The 18,657-nt window shown below is 39.2% G+C and overlaps 1 protein-coding gene and 1 long non-coding RNA gene across 4 annotated transcripts in view; one reads left to right on the top strand and one right to left on the bottom strand.

The window, feature by feature from the left end:
- The window catches only part of BACH2 (BTB domain and CNC homolog 2), a 378,701-nt gene that overhangs the window by 173,345 nt on the left and 186,699 nt on the right, over positions 1-18,657 (bottom strand). The gene's annotated exons all lie outside the window — the stretch shown is intronic.
- On the top strand, positions 5-10,822 carry LOC115896846. Its single transcript, XR_004056738.1, has 4 exons — positions 5-66; positions 991-1,178; positions 9,129-9,195; positions 10,615-10,822. It is a non-coding gene; the product is annotated as an uncharacterized LOC115896846 (long non-coding RNA).

Here is an 18,657-nt window from a genome sequence, read left to right as displayed (position 1 = left end):
GAATCTTTGAACTCCTGGGCTCAAGCGATCCTCCGGCCTCAGCCTCCTAAGTGGCTGGGACTACAGGTGTGTGTCCTTAAAACTGGCTATGTTTTGTTTTTGTTTCTTAAGGAAGACTAAGAGAGCTGATATGTTCATAGCTTCTGAAACACAGAAGGTATCTAGTAAATGGTGATGATCATTTCATTCCCTTCTAACTCTTCACATATGGGATTCAGCATACATTTTATATTTTACAAGCAACTCCTGCTGCTTTCTATTAGGTGGCCAGGACCACTTATGTTTGGAGCCTTAGGCATTTTTTAACAGGTTTATTGAGATATAATTAGCATATCATACAATTCATACCTTTAAAGTATACAATTCAATGTTTTTTAGTATATTCACAGAGCTGTGCAACCATCACCACTACCTAATATCAGAACATTTCCATCATCCAAAAAAGAAACCCTATACTCATAGCAGTTACTCTTCATTTCCTTTCCCCTTCAACCCTTGGCAACCACCAATCTACTTTCTGTTTCTATGGATTTTGCTATTCTACACATTTTGTATAAATGGAATCATATATTATGAGGCCTTTTGTGTCTGGCTTCTTTCACTTTACCATATTTTCAGGGTTCACCCTTGATGTAGCAAGTGTCAATACTTCATTCCTTTTTATGGCTGCATAATAATCAATTGTATTCATATACCACATTCTGTGTATCCATTTATCAGTTGATGGATATCTGGACTGTTTCCACATTTTAGCTATTATGAATAATGCTGCCAAGAACATTTTTGTATGGTTAGACATATTTGGACACGTTTTCAATTTACTTGGATATATACCTGGAAGTGAAATCGCTGGGTGGGATGGTTAATTTTATGTACTAATTTGACTAGGCCACTATACCAAGACATGTGGTCAAACACGTTTGGATGTCATTACAAAGGTGTTTTTTAGATAAGATTAACATTTACATCAGTAGTCTTTGAATAAAGCAGATTATTCCACAAGGTGGGCCTCATCCAATCAGTTGAAGACCTTAAGAAAAAAGACTGACCTCTCCCGAGAAGAAGGAATACTGACAGCAGACTCCCTTTGAACTCAAACTGCAACATCAACTCTTCTCTGGGTCTACAGCCTGCTGGCCTACCCTGCAAACTTTGAACTTGCCAGTCTCCTCAATCATGTAAGCCAATTCTTTAAAATAAATCTGTCTCCTTCCTCTCTCTCTATACACACACACATACACACACCCCCTCTATTGGTTCTATTCTCTGAAGAACCCTAACTAATACACTGGGACAAATGATAACTCTGTATTTAACATTTTGAGGAACTGCTAAACTGTTTTCCAAAATGATTGTAGCAGGACAATCCCACCAGCAATGTATAAGCGTTCCAATTTCTCCACATCCTCACCAACACTTACCACTGTCTTTTAGACTTTAACCATCCTAGTGGGGGTAAAGTGGTAACTCATTATAATTTTGATTGCATTTCCCTAATGACTAATGATGCTGAACATCTTTTCATTCACTTATTGGCCATTTGTATATCTTTTTCTGAGAAATGCATATTTTAATTGTCCATTACTTGTCTGGGTTATCTTTTGAGCACTGAGCTGTAAGAATTCTTTATATATTCTGGATACAAATCCTTTGTCAGATACATGATTTGCAAGTATTTTCTCCCATCTGTGGACCATCTTTTCACTTTCTTAATGGTTTCCTTTAAGCATGAAGTTTTTAATTTTATGAAGTCCCATTTATCTGATTTTTCTTTCGTCTTTTGTACTTGTGGTATTATATCTAAGAATCCACTGCCTAATGCAAGGTCACAAAAATGTATCCCTATATTTTCTTCTAAGAGTTTTAGAATTTTTGCTTATATTTATTTTTCTGATCCATTTTGAGTTAATTTTTGTATATGGTATAAGGTGTAAGTGCAAGTTCATTCTTGTGTGTGTAAATATCCAGTTGTCCTGGCACTATATGATGAAAAGACTATTTTTTCCTCATCAAATTGTTATGGAACCCTTGCTGAAAACTTTGAGCATACATGTACTGTATTGAAGACTACACTGTCTCATAGGATGTTTTGAAAAAAGGAAGTGTGAGTCCTCCAATTTTGTTCCTCTTTTGCAAGATTGTTTTAGCTATTCTGGGTCCCTTGCATTTCCATATGAATTTTAAAATCAGCCTGTCAATTTCTGCAAAAATGCTGCAACTTTGATAGGGATTGTGTTGACTATATAGGTTTGGATAGTTTTGCCATCTTAACAAGTCTTCTGATCTATGAACACTGGATGTCTTTCCATTTATTTATGTTTCCTTAATTTCTTTCCATAGCATTCTGTAGTTTTCAATGTTCAAGTCTTGCACTTCTATTTCTTAAATGTATTCCTGAACATTTAATTATTTTTGATGCTATGTAAATGGAATTGTTTTTGTAATTTCATTTTTCTTGCTAGTGTACAGAAATTGATTTTTGTAGACTGAACTTTCATCCTGCAAAATTGATGATCTTGTTTATTATTCATTCTAATAGGCTTTTTTTGTGTGTGGTTTATTTTTTCTTTTAATGAACTGCAGTCAAGTATTTTTAAGTATTTTGAATCACAGGAAGATCCTGGCACATAAACCTATGACTTAAACTTTACTATAAATACAAAGAGCTCATACTATTATTTGTCCCCTTCTTGTGGCATTGGGTAATGATCCTGCTTTTGGGTTATAGTCTTGGTGGCATTCCTACTGCCACTGACAGCCCATATAATGATTTGAAAAGTTCCTGGGACTCCAGGATACATGGTGAGACATGAATCTATTTTCCATAGAAGTGGTATTATAAAAAGAGGTCAGGTTTCCAGCCTATCCCTAAAGTCTGTTTAAAGGGGTATCATTCAGTGAAGATGCCACAGGGTCTGGCCTCACCATTCTCGAAGGGAATCTAAAGGGTTTGTTTTAATGGGAAACCACACTCTAAAGGAGTTTTGAATGAAACTTTCAAAAAGTGCCTTCCTGGGCGGGGCATGGTGGCTCACGCCTGTAATCCCAGCACTTTGGGAGGCCGAGGCCATCGGATCACCTGAGGTCAGGAGTTCAAGACCAGCCTGGCCAACATGGTGAAACCCTATCTCTCCTAAAAATACAAACAATTAGCTGGGCATGATGGCGGGTGCCTGTAATCCCAGCTACTCGGGAGGATGAGGCAGGAGAATCATATGAACCCAGGAGGCGGAGGCTGCAATGAGCTGAGATCGTTTCACTGCACTCCAGCCTGGGCAACAAGAGCGAAACTCCATTTCAAATAATAATAATCAGTTAAGACTTCTTATGGGCTTTTATGTAGACACTTCTGCTAACCTATTTCTTCTTTCTAAGTCAGGGCCGACTCCCAATATACAATACTTTGAGGGGCAGTGGTAGTTATTTTCACAAAATCTGCTAAATTTGACACAATACACTATATATATATATATATTTTACCAGACTATATTTTGCTTCAGGTTTAAAAACTGATTTCTAGCCAGCATTCAGAGACCTACTTTGCATCTTGATCCATGAGTCACTGATTTGAGCATGCATTTGCCCAGAATACCCAGGCATGTGAAAGGATCAAAATATCACACTTTGATTGATTTAGAAAGTTATTTTCTACCACCACACAGTCTGAGAGTTTCTATGCTGCATCTGACTAATTGGGGAGGTGCAGGAGCAGAGAGAGCCAGGAGCTGCTGTGTGGAAGACCTTGTCCCTCCTCCCAGGCGCCAAGATCCCAGGGAGTAGCAACCTTGCTCTCCATGGGGAAGTGTGTCTGTGTGATGCTCATCTTAGCATCATCTGGTTATCGGAGTCATCTTTTGAAGAGATCCTGGTATTTCGGTTTGACAAAAATCGAGAAACATTTTAGAAAGAAAATCGGATTTGTGTGTATATGAAGAATATTCCTGAAAAGAAACTCTGTTACGAAACTGAAATCTGGAGACCGCGGTGGTGCTAAGTTGAGTCATCAGTTCCCTTTACACCCTAATAATTGACGGCACTTTGATCACAATGACTGCTCTGGGTGATGCTTTTTTGTTTGCTTTTTAAAGTACTTCCTTGTGTAAACAGGTTGTCTCACTATCGTCTTGAAAACATGTTTACGTTTGGGGGTTCATGGGGAACATCTGTTAGAAACAGATTTCGTGCTTTTCTGTCAACTTAGGGAAGTCTGAATCCTATTTCTTGGTAATACACAAAACCTCTTGGAGAGTTAAATGAAGTTCTACTGGAAAGGGGGCTGATTGGATATTTTGATTGCTCTTCATATACATATTTAAAAATTTGTCCTGAAAACATCCATTTGAAATAGAAACACGCATGAATTATTGTTCACTTTTTGTAGATGCAGACAATGAAGTGTAGAGAGGTGAAGTGGCCTGGTCAGTGACCGACAAAGTGGCAAAGAGGGGGCCACATGCATCACAGGGACATACTGACCCTTAATCAGCACCAAATAAAATCCGCAGGTATCAAGGGTCCCCTGATATTATTTTCAAAAAGATGTTACAATCCTTCACAACTTTATTGAGATCACTGATTCTGGAGAGGGCAAACGTTAGGGCTGAGTGATGTATCCCCCAAAAGAGCAGTTTCTTTCTCCAGGTCTCAAGTTAGAGATGTAGGTGTGTGTGGAGAGGTGGGGTTTTCAGAGGGAACAGGAACAAAGCTTGAAGGAGAGGCTGAACCAGTAAGAGAACTTCAGGCAAAATACTTTACTGAAACCTCAACAATGAGGCTGCTCCTGCTGTTTCCAGAAGCGAGGTGCTCCTCTTGGAGGGTGTGCCAACTCGCTCTGGCCCTTGGAGTTGAGGCAGGAGCGGTCTGTGTGTGAAGAGAAAGAACTGCTGTCATGACAAAATGGGAGACGCTGCAGATTTTATTTAAATGCCCACAGGCAGCACAGCCCCTAGACCTAGGCAAGGAAGGACTCTGTTCTCCTTCAGTTAGGCCAGGGAGGTATCGTCCCCCATCTGCCTTATGATCTCTCCCTTAAACTGTTTCAGAATTTCCCACCCAAGGGGCCCCAAGTGAGCTCCCAGGGTCAATGGATGCTCTTTCCCTCGGTCCTTCCTCCCTTTGGTGATCTACACCACCGGAAGGGTGAGAGAATGGCCAAGGGCAGCTATTTACAGAGATGTGCATGTATCTTGGACATTTGGGCTGGTGTGTCCATGTGCATGTTTCAAGTCCCCATTTGGGCTGGTGTGTCCATGTGCATGTTTCAAGGCCCCTGCAGGATGGGGGACTGCGGGAGTGGGAGGAGAAGGAGCAGGAAAGAAGGAAGCGGGTAGGTGTATGCTGGTTTCCCCCATACCACCATGTTCCCATTTGGAACTCTAAGGAGAGTGATAATTCTAAATTTAAACCTGGCCTTCTGAAAGGTCGTTACATCAAGGCAGAAGGACAGAACGTATTTTATACAACCAGTTTGTTAGTCTGATTCATAAATTTTAATATGTAAGTGTACGGCATATGAGCTTCAATTGTGCCTTTGTCTGGAGCCCTACAAATACTAGAGCCAGACCTGTCCAGAGGCATGTGGATCAGGGGTGGGAAGCCTTCAGATTGCAGATGTGTAGTTGTGCGTTACACACACTCCATGTTGCAGACACCGACCCTCTGGATGATAAAGTGGAGGTGGCTGCAAGGCATTTCCAGAATATCAAGGTGCTCACACAACAAAGGTTTCCTTCACTTGTTTTGGGAACACTGTGCTGAAGACAGCTTAGCCAAATATTTCTCTGTTTGGCTGCGGCCAAATACATCAGGGTCTTGCTATGGGCCAACTAAGCAAATCTTAATTTTTACAAAAAATAATTACCTAATACTTTGATCTCTTGTGGTTTCTTTATTCCATACATACTTTGTTTATTCCATACATACATACTTTGTAATGCGTTTATCAGCAGCTGGTTGAACAACTTGGTGTACCAGTGGGAGAATTTGTTTAACTCTCCAAGAGGTTTTGTGTATTACCAAGAAATAGGATTCAGACTTCCCTAAGTTGACAGAAAAGCACGAAATCTGTTTCTAACAGATGTTCCCCATGAACCCCCAAACGTAAACATGAATGTTAGGCTGAACTGTAAAAAATAATTAAGTAGCTGTACATCAAATGCATAAATATGATTCATTTTTAAAGGCCCACACATATTACACCCACTTTCAGGAGTTTCCCAAAGTAATTTAAAACTATTTGATGTTGCTTCCTGTTTTTCAGTCCTTTTATCTGTTTATGGGGGTGGCAATTCTACTGCTAACCAACTGAACAAGAAGAAAAGTGAAGGATGGGGCCATTTTCCTGGTTTTAGTCATCAAAATCTGCTTTAAAAGACTAAATTTTTAGACCTTAAATTTAAAAACTTGGGGCTCCAAGCTTCAAAGTAATTATTTAAGACTTACCTCACAATACAACTACAGATTGCACCAACAGTTTCTCTTAGAGTTAGTGCAACTCTTGCATCAACTTTGTTTCCTGTTCTCTCCAAAGCTCCTTTCTAAAGCAACTGAGCTTCAGAAGAGGGAAGAAGGAAACAGGGCAGAGGGGCTTGCTGACCTCAGTCTGCATTCAATACATTTTTCTTTTTCTCTTTGAGACAAGGACTGCTAGGAAAGAGCCTTTTCATATTTTAAAGCTGAAGTTTCAAAAAAGCTAGAACATTTCAAAGATATTTATTCCATAAAATTATCCTCAGGTACCAAAAGTAGCTCTGGAGAAGTGGCCACCTCTTTTTATTTGGCCTTCATAGCTCAATATTTTAATCAAGTAGATGGTTAATGAAAAGCAAACCTACACTTTCCGTGAAGTAAATAAAGTCATGTGCTGAAAAATGACATTTCAGTTGGTAACAGACTGCATATATGATGGTAGTCCCATAAGATTCTAACACCATTTTTTACTGTACCATTTCTATGTTTAGATACACAAATACCTCTCACTGTGTTACAACTGCTTACAGTATTTGGTAGACTATTTGGTAGTATTTGGTTACAAACTGCTTATAGTATTTGGACATGCTGTACAGGGTTGTGGCCTAGGAGCAGTAGGCTATACCATACAGCCTAGGTGTGCAGTAGGCTATACCATCTAGGTTTGCATTAAGTACACTCTATGATGTTTGCACAATGATGAAACTGCCTAATGACATACTTCTCAGAATGCATCCTATCGTTAAGTAATGCATGACTGTGCTATTATGAGGTGACAGGCATTTTGGGGATCAGCTAGTTCAATGTGTCAAAGTCTTAACCATCAAGTGGGTGGCACTGATTAAATACTTCAAATGAGAAGAAAGGCACTGCCAAGTCAATTTTGGAGAATTATATGTACCAGATCATTGCACACATCATTACAGGCAAATCTGCCTCCTTGTAGCCTAAAAACACTGGTTTGCCCTACAGGGCAACCAGAGGAAGGGTAACACCTACATACATGGTAGGGAGTAAGCGGTGGCTCTGCCTCCTCTTTCCCCAAGTCTTCTCTCTGTTTCTAGTTCCTTCAAATGTTATTTGACATGGTTTCAGGTTCTCTATCACTGTCTTGGGCCATTGTCCTTTAAAAATATTTAAATTCTAAATTTAAAAATCATAATTTCAATTTAAAACCACATTATAGGCTGGGCGTGGTGGCTCACTCCCATAATCCCAGCACTTTGGGAGGCTGAGGCAGGTGGATCACGAGGTCAAGAGATCGAGACCATCCTGGCCAACATGGCGAAACCCCATCTCTACTAAAAATACAACAATTAACTGGATGTGGTGGTGTGTGCCTGTAGTCCCAGCTACTTGGGAGGCTGAGGCAGAAGAATCGCTTGAACCCAGGAAGCAGAGGTTGCAGTGAGCTGAGATCATGCCACTACATTCCAGCCTGGCAACAGAGCGAGACTCTGTCTCAAACCAAACCAAAACAAACAAACAAAAAAAAACCACTCCATGTTACAGCCAATAATACATTTGCCAATATATCTATCAAATGTGATATCAAATAAAGCACAATTTTACTAGTGATGAGTACACAGAACTATCTTTCACCTTCTTAGTCCTACAATGCAGACCACGATTTCATTAATGTTTTGGGCAGCTACATCACATCACTGGCTAGGATTGAGCTTACAGAAATGAAACCCCCAAGGATTTTTCATATATTGCTATTGTGTTTTATTTTCCACATTCTCTATTTGTGATTTTTTTTTTTTTTTGGTGGGGGTGTGGGATACAACTGTAGGTCTTGGCACTTATTCCTATTATTAAATGTCAACTCACTTGGGTCTCGTCCCTTGTTTCCTTCTTCTTTCTTCTGTCTATTCACTCAGTGGCAAAGGAGCACATGAAAGAGAACTGTGCTCAAGGGAATTTTTTTTTTTATCATGGAACTGTACAAGGCTTACAAAGCAGTGGGCAGTCGGGGTGAAAACTAACTCAGTAAACAATACCCTTTAGGAATTGGCTCAGTGTGTATGCTGTGTCAAATCCTGCTTGGTAAATTCCAAGAGGAAACTCTGAATAAATATTTACCACATCTATTTATTTCTCCTACTGAGAACTATATAAGACAAGAGGATGTTAAATGATGAAACAGATTTCAGGATTTTTGCTCTCCGCTGAGTCCTGCCCATGGGGCGTGAGGACTGATACAAGTCCCAGCCTCATAATGAAACCAGACACAGTTCACTTCCTTTTGTTTCTTAAACCACCCCCTCACCTGGGAGATGTCTTGAAATGACACAGACTTAGTTATGTATCACTAACCTGAGATCTCAAGGGAATGACTGGTATTAATTATCAATAGTAATAATAATATTTAATATACCCTTATGGGAAGGTGGACAGCATGTCCTTGGGATGAAATATAGTCCTGACTAAGCCTACCTGTTCAAGCTGTCAATCCCTATCGTCTCCAAAGGAGAACGGAGACATTTCAACTCCAGAGCCATCTCCTCTTCCAACTGACATAATAAGGAAAGGTCAAGAAGAATCTAGTTAGAGATGAGTGGACTCTGCATTACACTTCCATGGCTTCTTACTGAAAGTGAACTACCAAAGAAATCACAAAGCATTTTTTGTCTAATTCTTCCCTTCTTCCTTTCCAGCTTTGGAAACAGCCTGAGATCAGCCTGAGATCAGACAGAGGAGGCCAACTCACAAGCTGATTATCAGGTGGGCTCTTTGCTTACTGCAGCCCCGAGGAACAGAACCAAAAGGCTGGGGCGGTGGAGAATGTCTCTCATCACTCTAGACTTAAGCTAGCGAAAAGCAACCAACCACCCAAATACAGAATCTATGCCCTTCTTGTCTTATAGCTTTTGTAACTTTCTTCAATTTTAGTTGTTCCCCAGTTAACCTTTTTATTGAGGACAGAGGGATGACCTGCCCCATTCTTGGGCTTTCTGTTTGCTCTTTCCCCCCCTTAGGAATCAATCACTATTCTTGAGCTCTGGATCCCCATCCCCTCTCTCTCACTTAGGGAATCTGTTCCTGAATTTACCTTCGCTGTCCCTGGGACATCAATTTCTCTCTCCTGGACCATTTCCCTTGGCATATCTTAAATCCCTTCTTGACACCATAGCTTCCTCCAGCTTTCTCTGCCTCTGTTCTGAAGGAAGACCCTCAAAATAGTTGTCTTTACTTGCTGCCATTATTTCCTCATTTCTCTTTCATTCCTTAACCTGTTGTAGATTTTTTGTCACTCCAGAGAAACTGTTTTTATCAAGGTTAGTGATGATCCCCATCTTGCCAAGTCCATGCTCAACTCTCTATTCTCATCTTACAAGACTTCTCACTATCACTCGACTCAGTCGTCAACTTCCTCCATGAAACCACTTCTTCCTGTGGCTTCAGGGGCACCACACTGTCCTGGCTTCTCATCAGCTTCACCTGTGGCTCCCTCCCAGGAGTTCTCCTCTGCTCCTCCTCCTCTGCTCCCCATCTAAATGCTGGCATGTCTTGGAGCTCCATCCATGGACTTTCTCTTTCCTCTAACTATACTCACTCCCAGGCCTGTGGTTTTGTCACCTATATGCTGAAGTCCTCTCAAATTTATTATATGTTGCCCCTGACCTCTTCCTGAATTTCCATATCCAATTTCCTACTCAGCACCTGAACTTGTATATTCAACATGCATCTCAAGTATAACATGGCCAAAAAAGAATTCTTGTTTCCATCCTCCCTCCAAACCTACTTCTTTCCAGTCTTTTTCATCACAACTGCTTGGGACAAATATCTGAAGATGAATAAAAGAGAATATATAGACTTCCATCTGCCCTGCCTCCATAATACATCTCGAAATTAACCACTTTCTCAGTGTTTAGACATGCTGGTCTGAGGACTCCTTTACACCCTTAAAAATTAATAAAATCCCCAAAGAGTTCTTGATTATGTGGGTTATATCTATTGATATGTGCCATATTAGAAATTAAAACAAAACTTAAAAAAATAGAATTCACTGTATTTGAAAAACAATAAAATCATTGTATATTAACACAAATCACATATTTTATGAAAATTAATACATTTTACAAAACATAAGTGAGAGAAGTAACACTTACATTTTTGCAAATCTAATATCTGGCTTAACAGAGGACTGCTGGATTCTCATATATCTGGTACTGCCTTCAATATGTTGCTCTATGGCGTTTTGATGGAAGGACATGAAGGAAACCTAGCCTCACACAGATACATAGTTGGAAATGGGTGGAGTATTTTCATCATCTTTTGATAACTGTGGATATTCTCTGATTCTACACCAGAAATCAACAAGTGGTAGTTTTTAAAATGTAGAGTCTGAAATGTGGTACCTGAAAATCTGTCAATAAAAACTTTTCTTATTTTGTTAATATTAAAATCTATTTGTCTATCTTGCACTTTGAATGGATTTTTCACCTGTGCATAATTTTATAACATTACACATTTGGTCAATTGGAAATACTTGTTCACTAAGTTCGGAGATCTTTGAGATCTTTTGAATGTTTCACATTTCGTGATCCGATACCAAATTCTCCACATTCATTAACATCACCATCAATCTCATCAGAAAAAGTCCTTCATGTATTGGGAAGTTATCAAGCTTTACAGTGGCAGCTACGTGTTTTCCAAAATCCTAATTTTTGTTTCAAGCTCAAATTTTGTCATTGGCAACAAATACTGTCAGTTGTTTTTCTTGAAGTATCAGGGCACTTCATTCATTTTTGATAAAAGATCTGTCAAACAAATACCCAAATTGGAGTAACTAGAGTTTGTCTGTTAGTTGTTCTTTTAAGTCATATTGGCATTCCATGAAAAAAGCAGCTAGTTCAGCTTGCGACTCAAACTGCACACGGGTTTTTCCTGGAGATAACCAGTATACTCTGGTATACGGTGGAAGGGCTTATGTGTGCTTCCCATTTTGTCACACAGAATATTAAAAAGATATCACTCAAAAGTTGAGATTTAATAAAAACAGTAATTGTTACTGCTTCATACAGGATATTCTGAAGTGAAATTGGCATTCTGTTCTATTGTAAGTATGTGCTAGTGAAGAACTAGCAGTTTGGTACCACTATCTTGTTTCATGCTGAGGTACCAGCAGTTTTCCCCACCATTACATTGCACTAGCAGTGCACATGTCAATACTGTGAAAAAGACAGAGCATCTTGCTATTACTGTGAAAACAGTTTTAACCTTGCATTCCCCAATAAGATCTTCCGGGCCCCCAGGAACCCACAGACCACACTTTGAAAATTGTGGCACTAGCTTGCCATCTTCTATCCAGGCCACTACCATCTCTTTCCTGGGCTTGCAAAAAAGCCTTCCTGATGGTCTCTCTGATTTTACTTTTGCCTCTGCAGAAGCCCTTCTCCATAGAGCAGCCAGATAAACTTTTAAAAATGCATGTCAGATCACATCGCTCTTCTGCTTAAAACCCAAACTTTAGATGTGCCATTGCTCACAGAATAGCATCTGAGGTGCAGGCCCAGGCTGCCCCAATTTCCTCATTCATGCCTGTACTCCTTTTCTTTCCCCTTCTCCAGTCACTTGACCTGTGGATCTCTTTAAACCTATCCTCTGTGCTCCAGCCTGGAAGGATCCTCCCCTAGGTTTTAGCAGGTAGGGTTCTCCTCATTTAGGTCTCATCTCCTGTGTTAGGCATTACCCAACCTGCTCATACACATCTTCTTATACACTGCCCTCCTCTGGATTACATAGCTCCCTTTATTACCCTGATTGCACTCAGCATTCTCTGAAACGATATTGTTCACTAATTTGACAGCTAGTTTGTTGTCTGCATTCCTAAAACAGAAAGTGAGTTTCCACAAGGGTAGGAATCTTGTATCTTGTGTTATGCCGTATCGTTACCATCTAGCACAATACTTGGAACACATCAGGTGATTAATTAGTATTTGCTGAGTGGATGCTTCTGTGAGTCACAATGGGTGGTAGGATACCATGCAGGAAAGCTCTCTGCATACTGCAAAATATATACATGTAAAGTAAGAGAAATGATGGCTTACAACTTGTAATTCTCCCTCACTAGTACATACTTTGCCGTCTCAAATTTAAATCAGAGATGACATTATCAGGCTATTAATGTTTGCCTTCTTGACTATTTTTCTGCAGATCAAACAAGATAAGAGTCCAAGATCTCATTGTCTCTCCCCAAACTGATCTTCCTGTCATTAATCCTTTTCTTCTCCAGGCCATCCTCTACAATGTATGTCATTTATTTATTTATTTCTTTGAGAGAATCATACAGTGGCTCCTGCAAGATTCTACACAAAAAGATCATCCCCAAGACATATAATTGTCAGATTTTCCAAGGCTGAAATGAAAGAAAGAATGTTAAAGGCAACTAGAGAGAAAGGGCAGGTCACCTATAAAGGGATCCCCATCAGGCTAACAGTGAACCACTAAGGCTGAAATCCTACAAGCCAGAAGAGATTCAGGGCCTGTATTCAACATTCTTAAAGAAAAACATCTTCAACCAAGAATTTCATAACCAGCCAAACTAAGATTCCCAAGTGAAGGAGAAATAAGATCCTTTTCAGATAAGCAAATATTGAGGAACTTCATTATCACCAGACCTGCCTTACAAGAGATCTTGAAAGGAGCACAAAATATAGAAAGGAAAGACCACTATCAGCTAACACAAAAACACACTTAAACATACAGACCAGTGTTACTTGTAAAGCAACCACACAAACAAGCCAACATAATAATCAGCTAACAGCACAATGACATAACCAAATTCACACACACAATACTAACCTTGAATGTAAATGAGCTAACTGCCCCCACTTAAAAGGCACAGAGTGGCAAACTGGATAGAAAAGCAAGACCCAATGGTATGTGGTCTTCAAGAGACACATCTCACACTTAATGACACTCATAGGCTCAAAATAAAAGGATGGAGAAAAATCTACCAAGCAAATGGAAAACAGAAAAAAGCAGGGATTACAATCCTAATTTCAGACAAAGCTGATTTCAAACCAACAAAGATAAAAAGACAAGGAAGGGCATTACATAATGGTAAAAGGTTCAATTCAACAAGAACACCCTACTATCCTAAATATAAATGCACTCAACACAGGAGCACCTAGATTCTTAAAGCAAGTTCTTAGAGACCTACAAAGAGATATAGACTACTATACAGTAGTAGTTAGTGACTTCAACTCTCCACTGACAGTATTAGACAGATCATTGAGGCAAAAAATTAACAAAGATATTCAGGACCTAAACTTAGCACTGGACCAAACAGACCTGATAAATCTTTACAAACGTCTCCACCCCAAAACAACAGAATATACATTCTTCTCATCTCCACAAGGCACATAATCTAAAATAGACCACATAATTGGACATAAAACAATCCTCAACAAATGTTAAATAACCAAAATCACACCAAACATATTCTCAGACCACAGCACAATAAAAATTGAAGTCAACACAATGAAAATTGTTCGAAACCATACAATCACATGGAAATGAAACATGTTCCTGAATGACTTTTGGGTAAATAATGAAGTGAAGGCAGAAATCAAGAAGTTCTTTGAAAATAATGAGAACAAAAATATAACATACCAGAATCTCTGGGACACAGCTAAGGCAGTGTTAAGAGGGAAATTCATAGCACTAAATCCTCACATCAAAAAGTTAGAAAGATCTCAAATTAACAACCTAACTTCACAACTGGATGAATTAGAGAAGAAAGAACAAACCCAAAGCAAGCAGGAGATGAGAAATGACAAAAATCAGAGCTGAACTGAAGAATATTGAGACATGAAAATTCAAAAGATCAATGAATCCAGGATTTCCTTTTTTGAAAAAAATAATCAAATGGATAGGCCATCAGCTAGACTAAGAATAAAAGAGAGAAGATCCAAATAAACACAATTAGAAATGATGAAGGGAATGTTACTACTGACCACATAGAAATAAAACAACCATCAGAAACTATTACAAACACGTCTACACACACAAACTAGAAAACCTAGACAAGATGGATAAATTCCTGGACACACACACTCTCCTAAGACTGAGGCAGGAAGAAATTGATTCCCTGAACAGACCAACAATGAGCTCTGAAATTGAATCAGCAATAAATAGCCTAGCAACCAAAAAAGCACAAGACCTGATGGATTCACAGCTGAATTCCACCAGATGTACAAAGTAGAGCTGGTACCGTTCCTACAGAAATGATTCCAAAAAATTAGGAGAAGAAATGTCTCCCCAACTCACTCTATGAGGCCAGCATCATCTTGATACCAAAACCTGGCAGAGACACACTAAAAAAGAAAACTTCAGGTCAATATCCCTGATGAACATCCATGCAAAAATCCTCAACAAAATACTTGCAAACCAAATCCAGCAGCACATCAAAAAGTGAATCCACCATAACCAAGCAGTCTTCATCCCTGGGATGCAGGGTTGGTTCAACATACGAAAATCAATAAATATGATTCATCACATAAACACAACTAAAGACACAAACCACACGCTTATCTCAGTAGATGTAGAACAGGCTTTTGATAAAATTCAACATCTCTTCATGTAGAAACTCTGAATAAACTAGGTACTGAAGGAACATCCCTCAAAAGAATAAGAGCCATCTATGATAAACTCACAGCCAAGATATTACTGAATGGGCAAATGCTGGAAGCATCTCCCTTGAAAACTGGCACAAGACAAGGGCGCCCTCTCTCACCACTTTATTCAACATGGTACTGGAATTCCTAGCCAGGGCAATCAGGCAAGAGAAAGAAATAAAGAGTATCCAAACAGGAAGAGAGGAAGTCAAACGATCTCTATTTGCAGACAACATGATTATATACCTAGAAAACCCTATAGTCTTGGCCCAAAAGCTCCTTCAGCTCATAAACAACTTCAACAAAGTTGCAGGACAAAATCAATGTACAAAAATCACTAGCATTCCTATACACCAACAATAACCAAACTGAGGGCCAAATCAGAAAGGCAATCACATTCATAATTGCTACACACACAAAAAAAATACCTGGGAATACAGCTTATCAGAGAGGTGAAAGATTTCTACAATGAGAATTACAAAACACTACTCAAAGAAATCAGAGAAGACACAAATGGAAAAACATCCCATGATCATAGATAGGAATAATCAATATAATTAAAATGGCTATACTGCCCAAAACAATTTACAGATTCAGTGCTATTCCTATCAAGCTACCAATGACATTCTTCACAGAACTAGAAAAAATTATTTTAAAATTTATATGGAATGAAAAAAGAGCCCAAATAGCCAATGCAATCCTAGGCAAAAAGAACAAAGCTGGAGGAATCACTTTACCTGACTTCAAACTACACTATAAGGCTATAGTGACCAAAACAGCATGGTACTAGTACAAAAACAAGCATATAAACCAATGGAACAGAATAGAGAGCTCAGAAATAAGGCCACACATCTATGACCATCTGATCTTTGACAAAGCTGACAAAAACAAGCAATGGGAAAAAGACTCTATTCAATAAATGGTGCTGGGATAACAGGCTAGCTATACACAGAAGATTGAAGCTGGACCCCTTTTTCACACCACGTACAAAAGTCAACTCAAGATGGATTAAATACTTAAATGTAAAACTCCAAACTATAAAAACCCTGGAAGATAACCTGGGCAATACCATCCTGGACATAGGAACGGGCAAAGATTTCATGACAAAGACACCAAGAGCAATTGCAACAAAAGCAAAAATTGACAAATTGGATCTAATTAAACTTAAGAGCTTCTGCACAGCAAAAGAAATTATCAATAGAGTAAATAGATAACTTACAGAATGGAAGAAAATATTTGCAAACTACCCATCCAACAAAGGTCTAATATCCAGTATCTATAAGGAACTTAAACAAATTTACAAGAGAAAAATAAACAACCCTGTTCAAAAATAGGCAAAGGACATGAACAAACACTTCTCAAAAGAAGACATACATGCAGCCAACAAGCATATGAAAAAAAGGTCAATATCACTGATCATTATAGAAATGCAAATCAAAACCACAACAAGATACCATCTCACACCAGTCAGAATGGCTGCTATTAAAAAGTCAAACAATAACATGCTGGCAAGGTTGCCGAGAAAAGCGAACCCTTATACACTGTTGGTGGGATCGTAAATGAGTTCAACCATTGTGGAAAGCTGTATGGCGATTCCTCAAAGAGCAAAAAACAGAATTACCATTCGATCCAGCAGTCCCATTAATGGGATTATAGAGCATTCTCCCATAAAGACACACGCATTCAAATGTTCACTGCAGTACTATTCACAATAGCAAAGACATGGAATCAACCTAAATGCCCATCAATGACGGACTGGATAAAGAAAATGTGGTACATATACACCATGGAATATCATGCAGCCATAAAAAAGAACAAGAGCATGTCTTTGGCAGGAACATGAATGGGGCTGGAGGCTATCACCCTTAGCAAACTTATGCAGGAACAGAAAACCAAATATAACATGTTCTCACTTACAAGTGGGAGCTAAATGATAAGAACTTATGAACACAAAGAAGGAAACAATGGACACTGGGGTCTACTTGAGGAAGGAGGGCAGGAGGGAGAGGAGCATAACTGGGTGATGTAATAACATGTACAACAAATCCCTGTGACACATGTTTATCTATGTAACAAACCTTCACATTTATCCCCAAAACTAAAATAAAAATTTAAAAAAAGAGAATAATGCAGTGGCTTTATTCTTGCTCTTAAAAAAAGGTGATGTGATGGCAGTGATGGTCAATACCATATGGGGAAGACCAGGTCCACACTCTGTCTAGAATCAACTGCTACCACGTAAGTCTTCTTGGTTAAGTAATTTGCGCCTACAGTGACAGGACAGGTCCCTGGATATACTTCTATGTAGAGGTGTTCTCACCAGGCTGGGATGCCTCTGGAGCAGGCTTTGATATTTGATAGATGCCTTCAGCACCAAGGGATGTCTTTTTTCAGTCTTTTCTCTGATCATTCCCTACTTCCAAGCACATGTGCAGCTTCAACTTGCCTCTGTGAAAATGACAGACATGGGTTGCTCCTTCTTCCTCTGGCAAAGATGAATAATATTTCTCACAATAACTTGAAGTACTGTCTATGAATCCAGCCATTGTTCAGAAGAAAGAACTAAGGGTTGGGTGTTTCTCGTCTCTTCGGCCCACTTCTCACGGCGCATGCGCCCAGCACTCTCCATACTCTTTCAACATGGAAATCTGATGATGTCACTTCCCTTCATCCCATCGATCTTGGGAAGAAGCTCAAATACGGCTTCCAAGGCTGTTTATGAGTAGGACGCTGCTCCCTCTACAGCTTCATCTTTCAACACTCCTCCTACCCTGCTCTCTGCTCCAGCCATCCTGAATTTCAATTCTTTTCTCATCTGGGATTGACAGGCTCATTCCTTCTTCCCTCTCCCCTCTCCTTGGCTAACTCATCCTTTAGGTGTAAGATTAGAGAGCACTTCCCCTCAGAACCTTTCTGACTCTCCCTGTCTCGTTTACTTCTTTACTGTTAGGTTGATTTTTTTTTTTTTTTTGTAATTCTATAGCATCCTGTACTTCTGCAATCACAGCCTTAGTCATTCCTATGATGAATGCTCATTTATAGCCTCCTCCATTCAACTGTAAGCTGTGTAAGGGCAAGGACTCTGCTCCCCTGTGCATCACTGAGTCCTAGCACCTAGACTGCTACCTAAGACACAACAGGTGCTCAAAAATAATTATGGAATTATGAACAAAGGAACTAATCCATGAATCCCATCAAAGACAAAACAGGTAATTCTAGAGAGTGTATATGTGGTTAGCTTTGCTTTTGTCTTTTTTCTTTAATGTCTTTGATTCTTCCTTGTTCCTGTGCTTAATTTTCAGCATTCTTGTTTACTTATGTTTCGGATCAATACACATTTCTCCATTATTTTGTGTTTTTCATACCAAGCAAGAATAAACTTTACCTTACCTAAGTTTAGACCCTTTTCCTCTAAAGTCTTTTCCACCTTCTCTCCTTTCACTATTTTCTACTTCATCCCATATTTACAAGCATCCAAGTTATAAAGTATTCTGCAGTGTTTATTGACTATAATATTTTCTTGTATGATTCATTATAGTTTCATTTATGTGGCTATGTTAAA

Source organism: Rhinopithecus roxellana, chromosome 4 (genome assembly GCF_007565055.1).
Source record: "Rhinopithecus roxellana isolate Shanxi Qingling chromosome 4, ASM756505v1, whole genome shotgun sequence".
Classification (NCBI taxonomy): domain Eukaryota; kingdom Metazoa; phylum Chordata; class Mammalia; order Primates; family Cercopithecidae; genus Rhinopithecus; species Rhinopithecus roxellana.
This window is presented reverse-complemented; position numbering and strand designations above follow the sequence as displayed.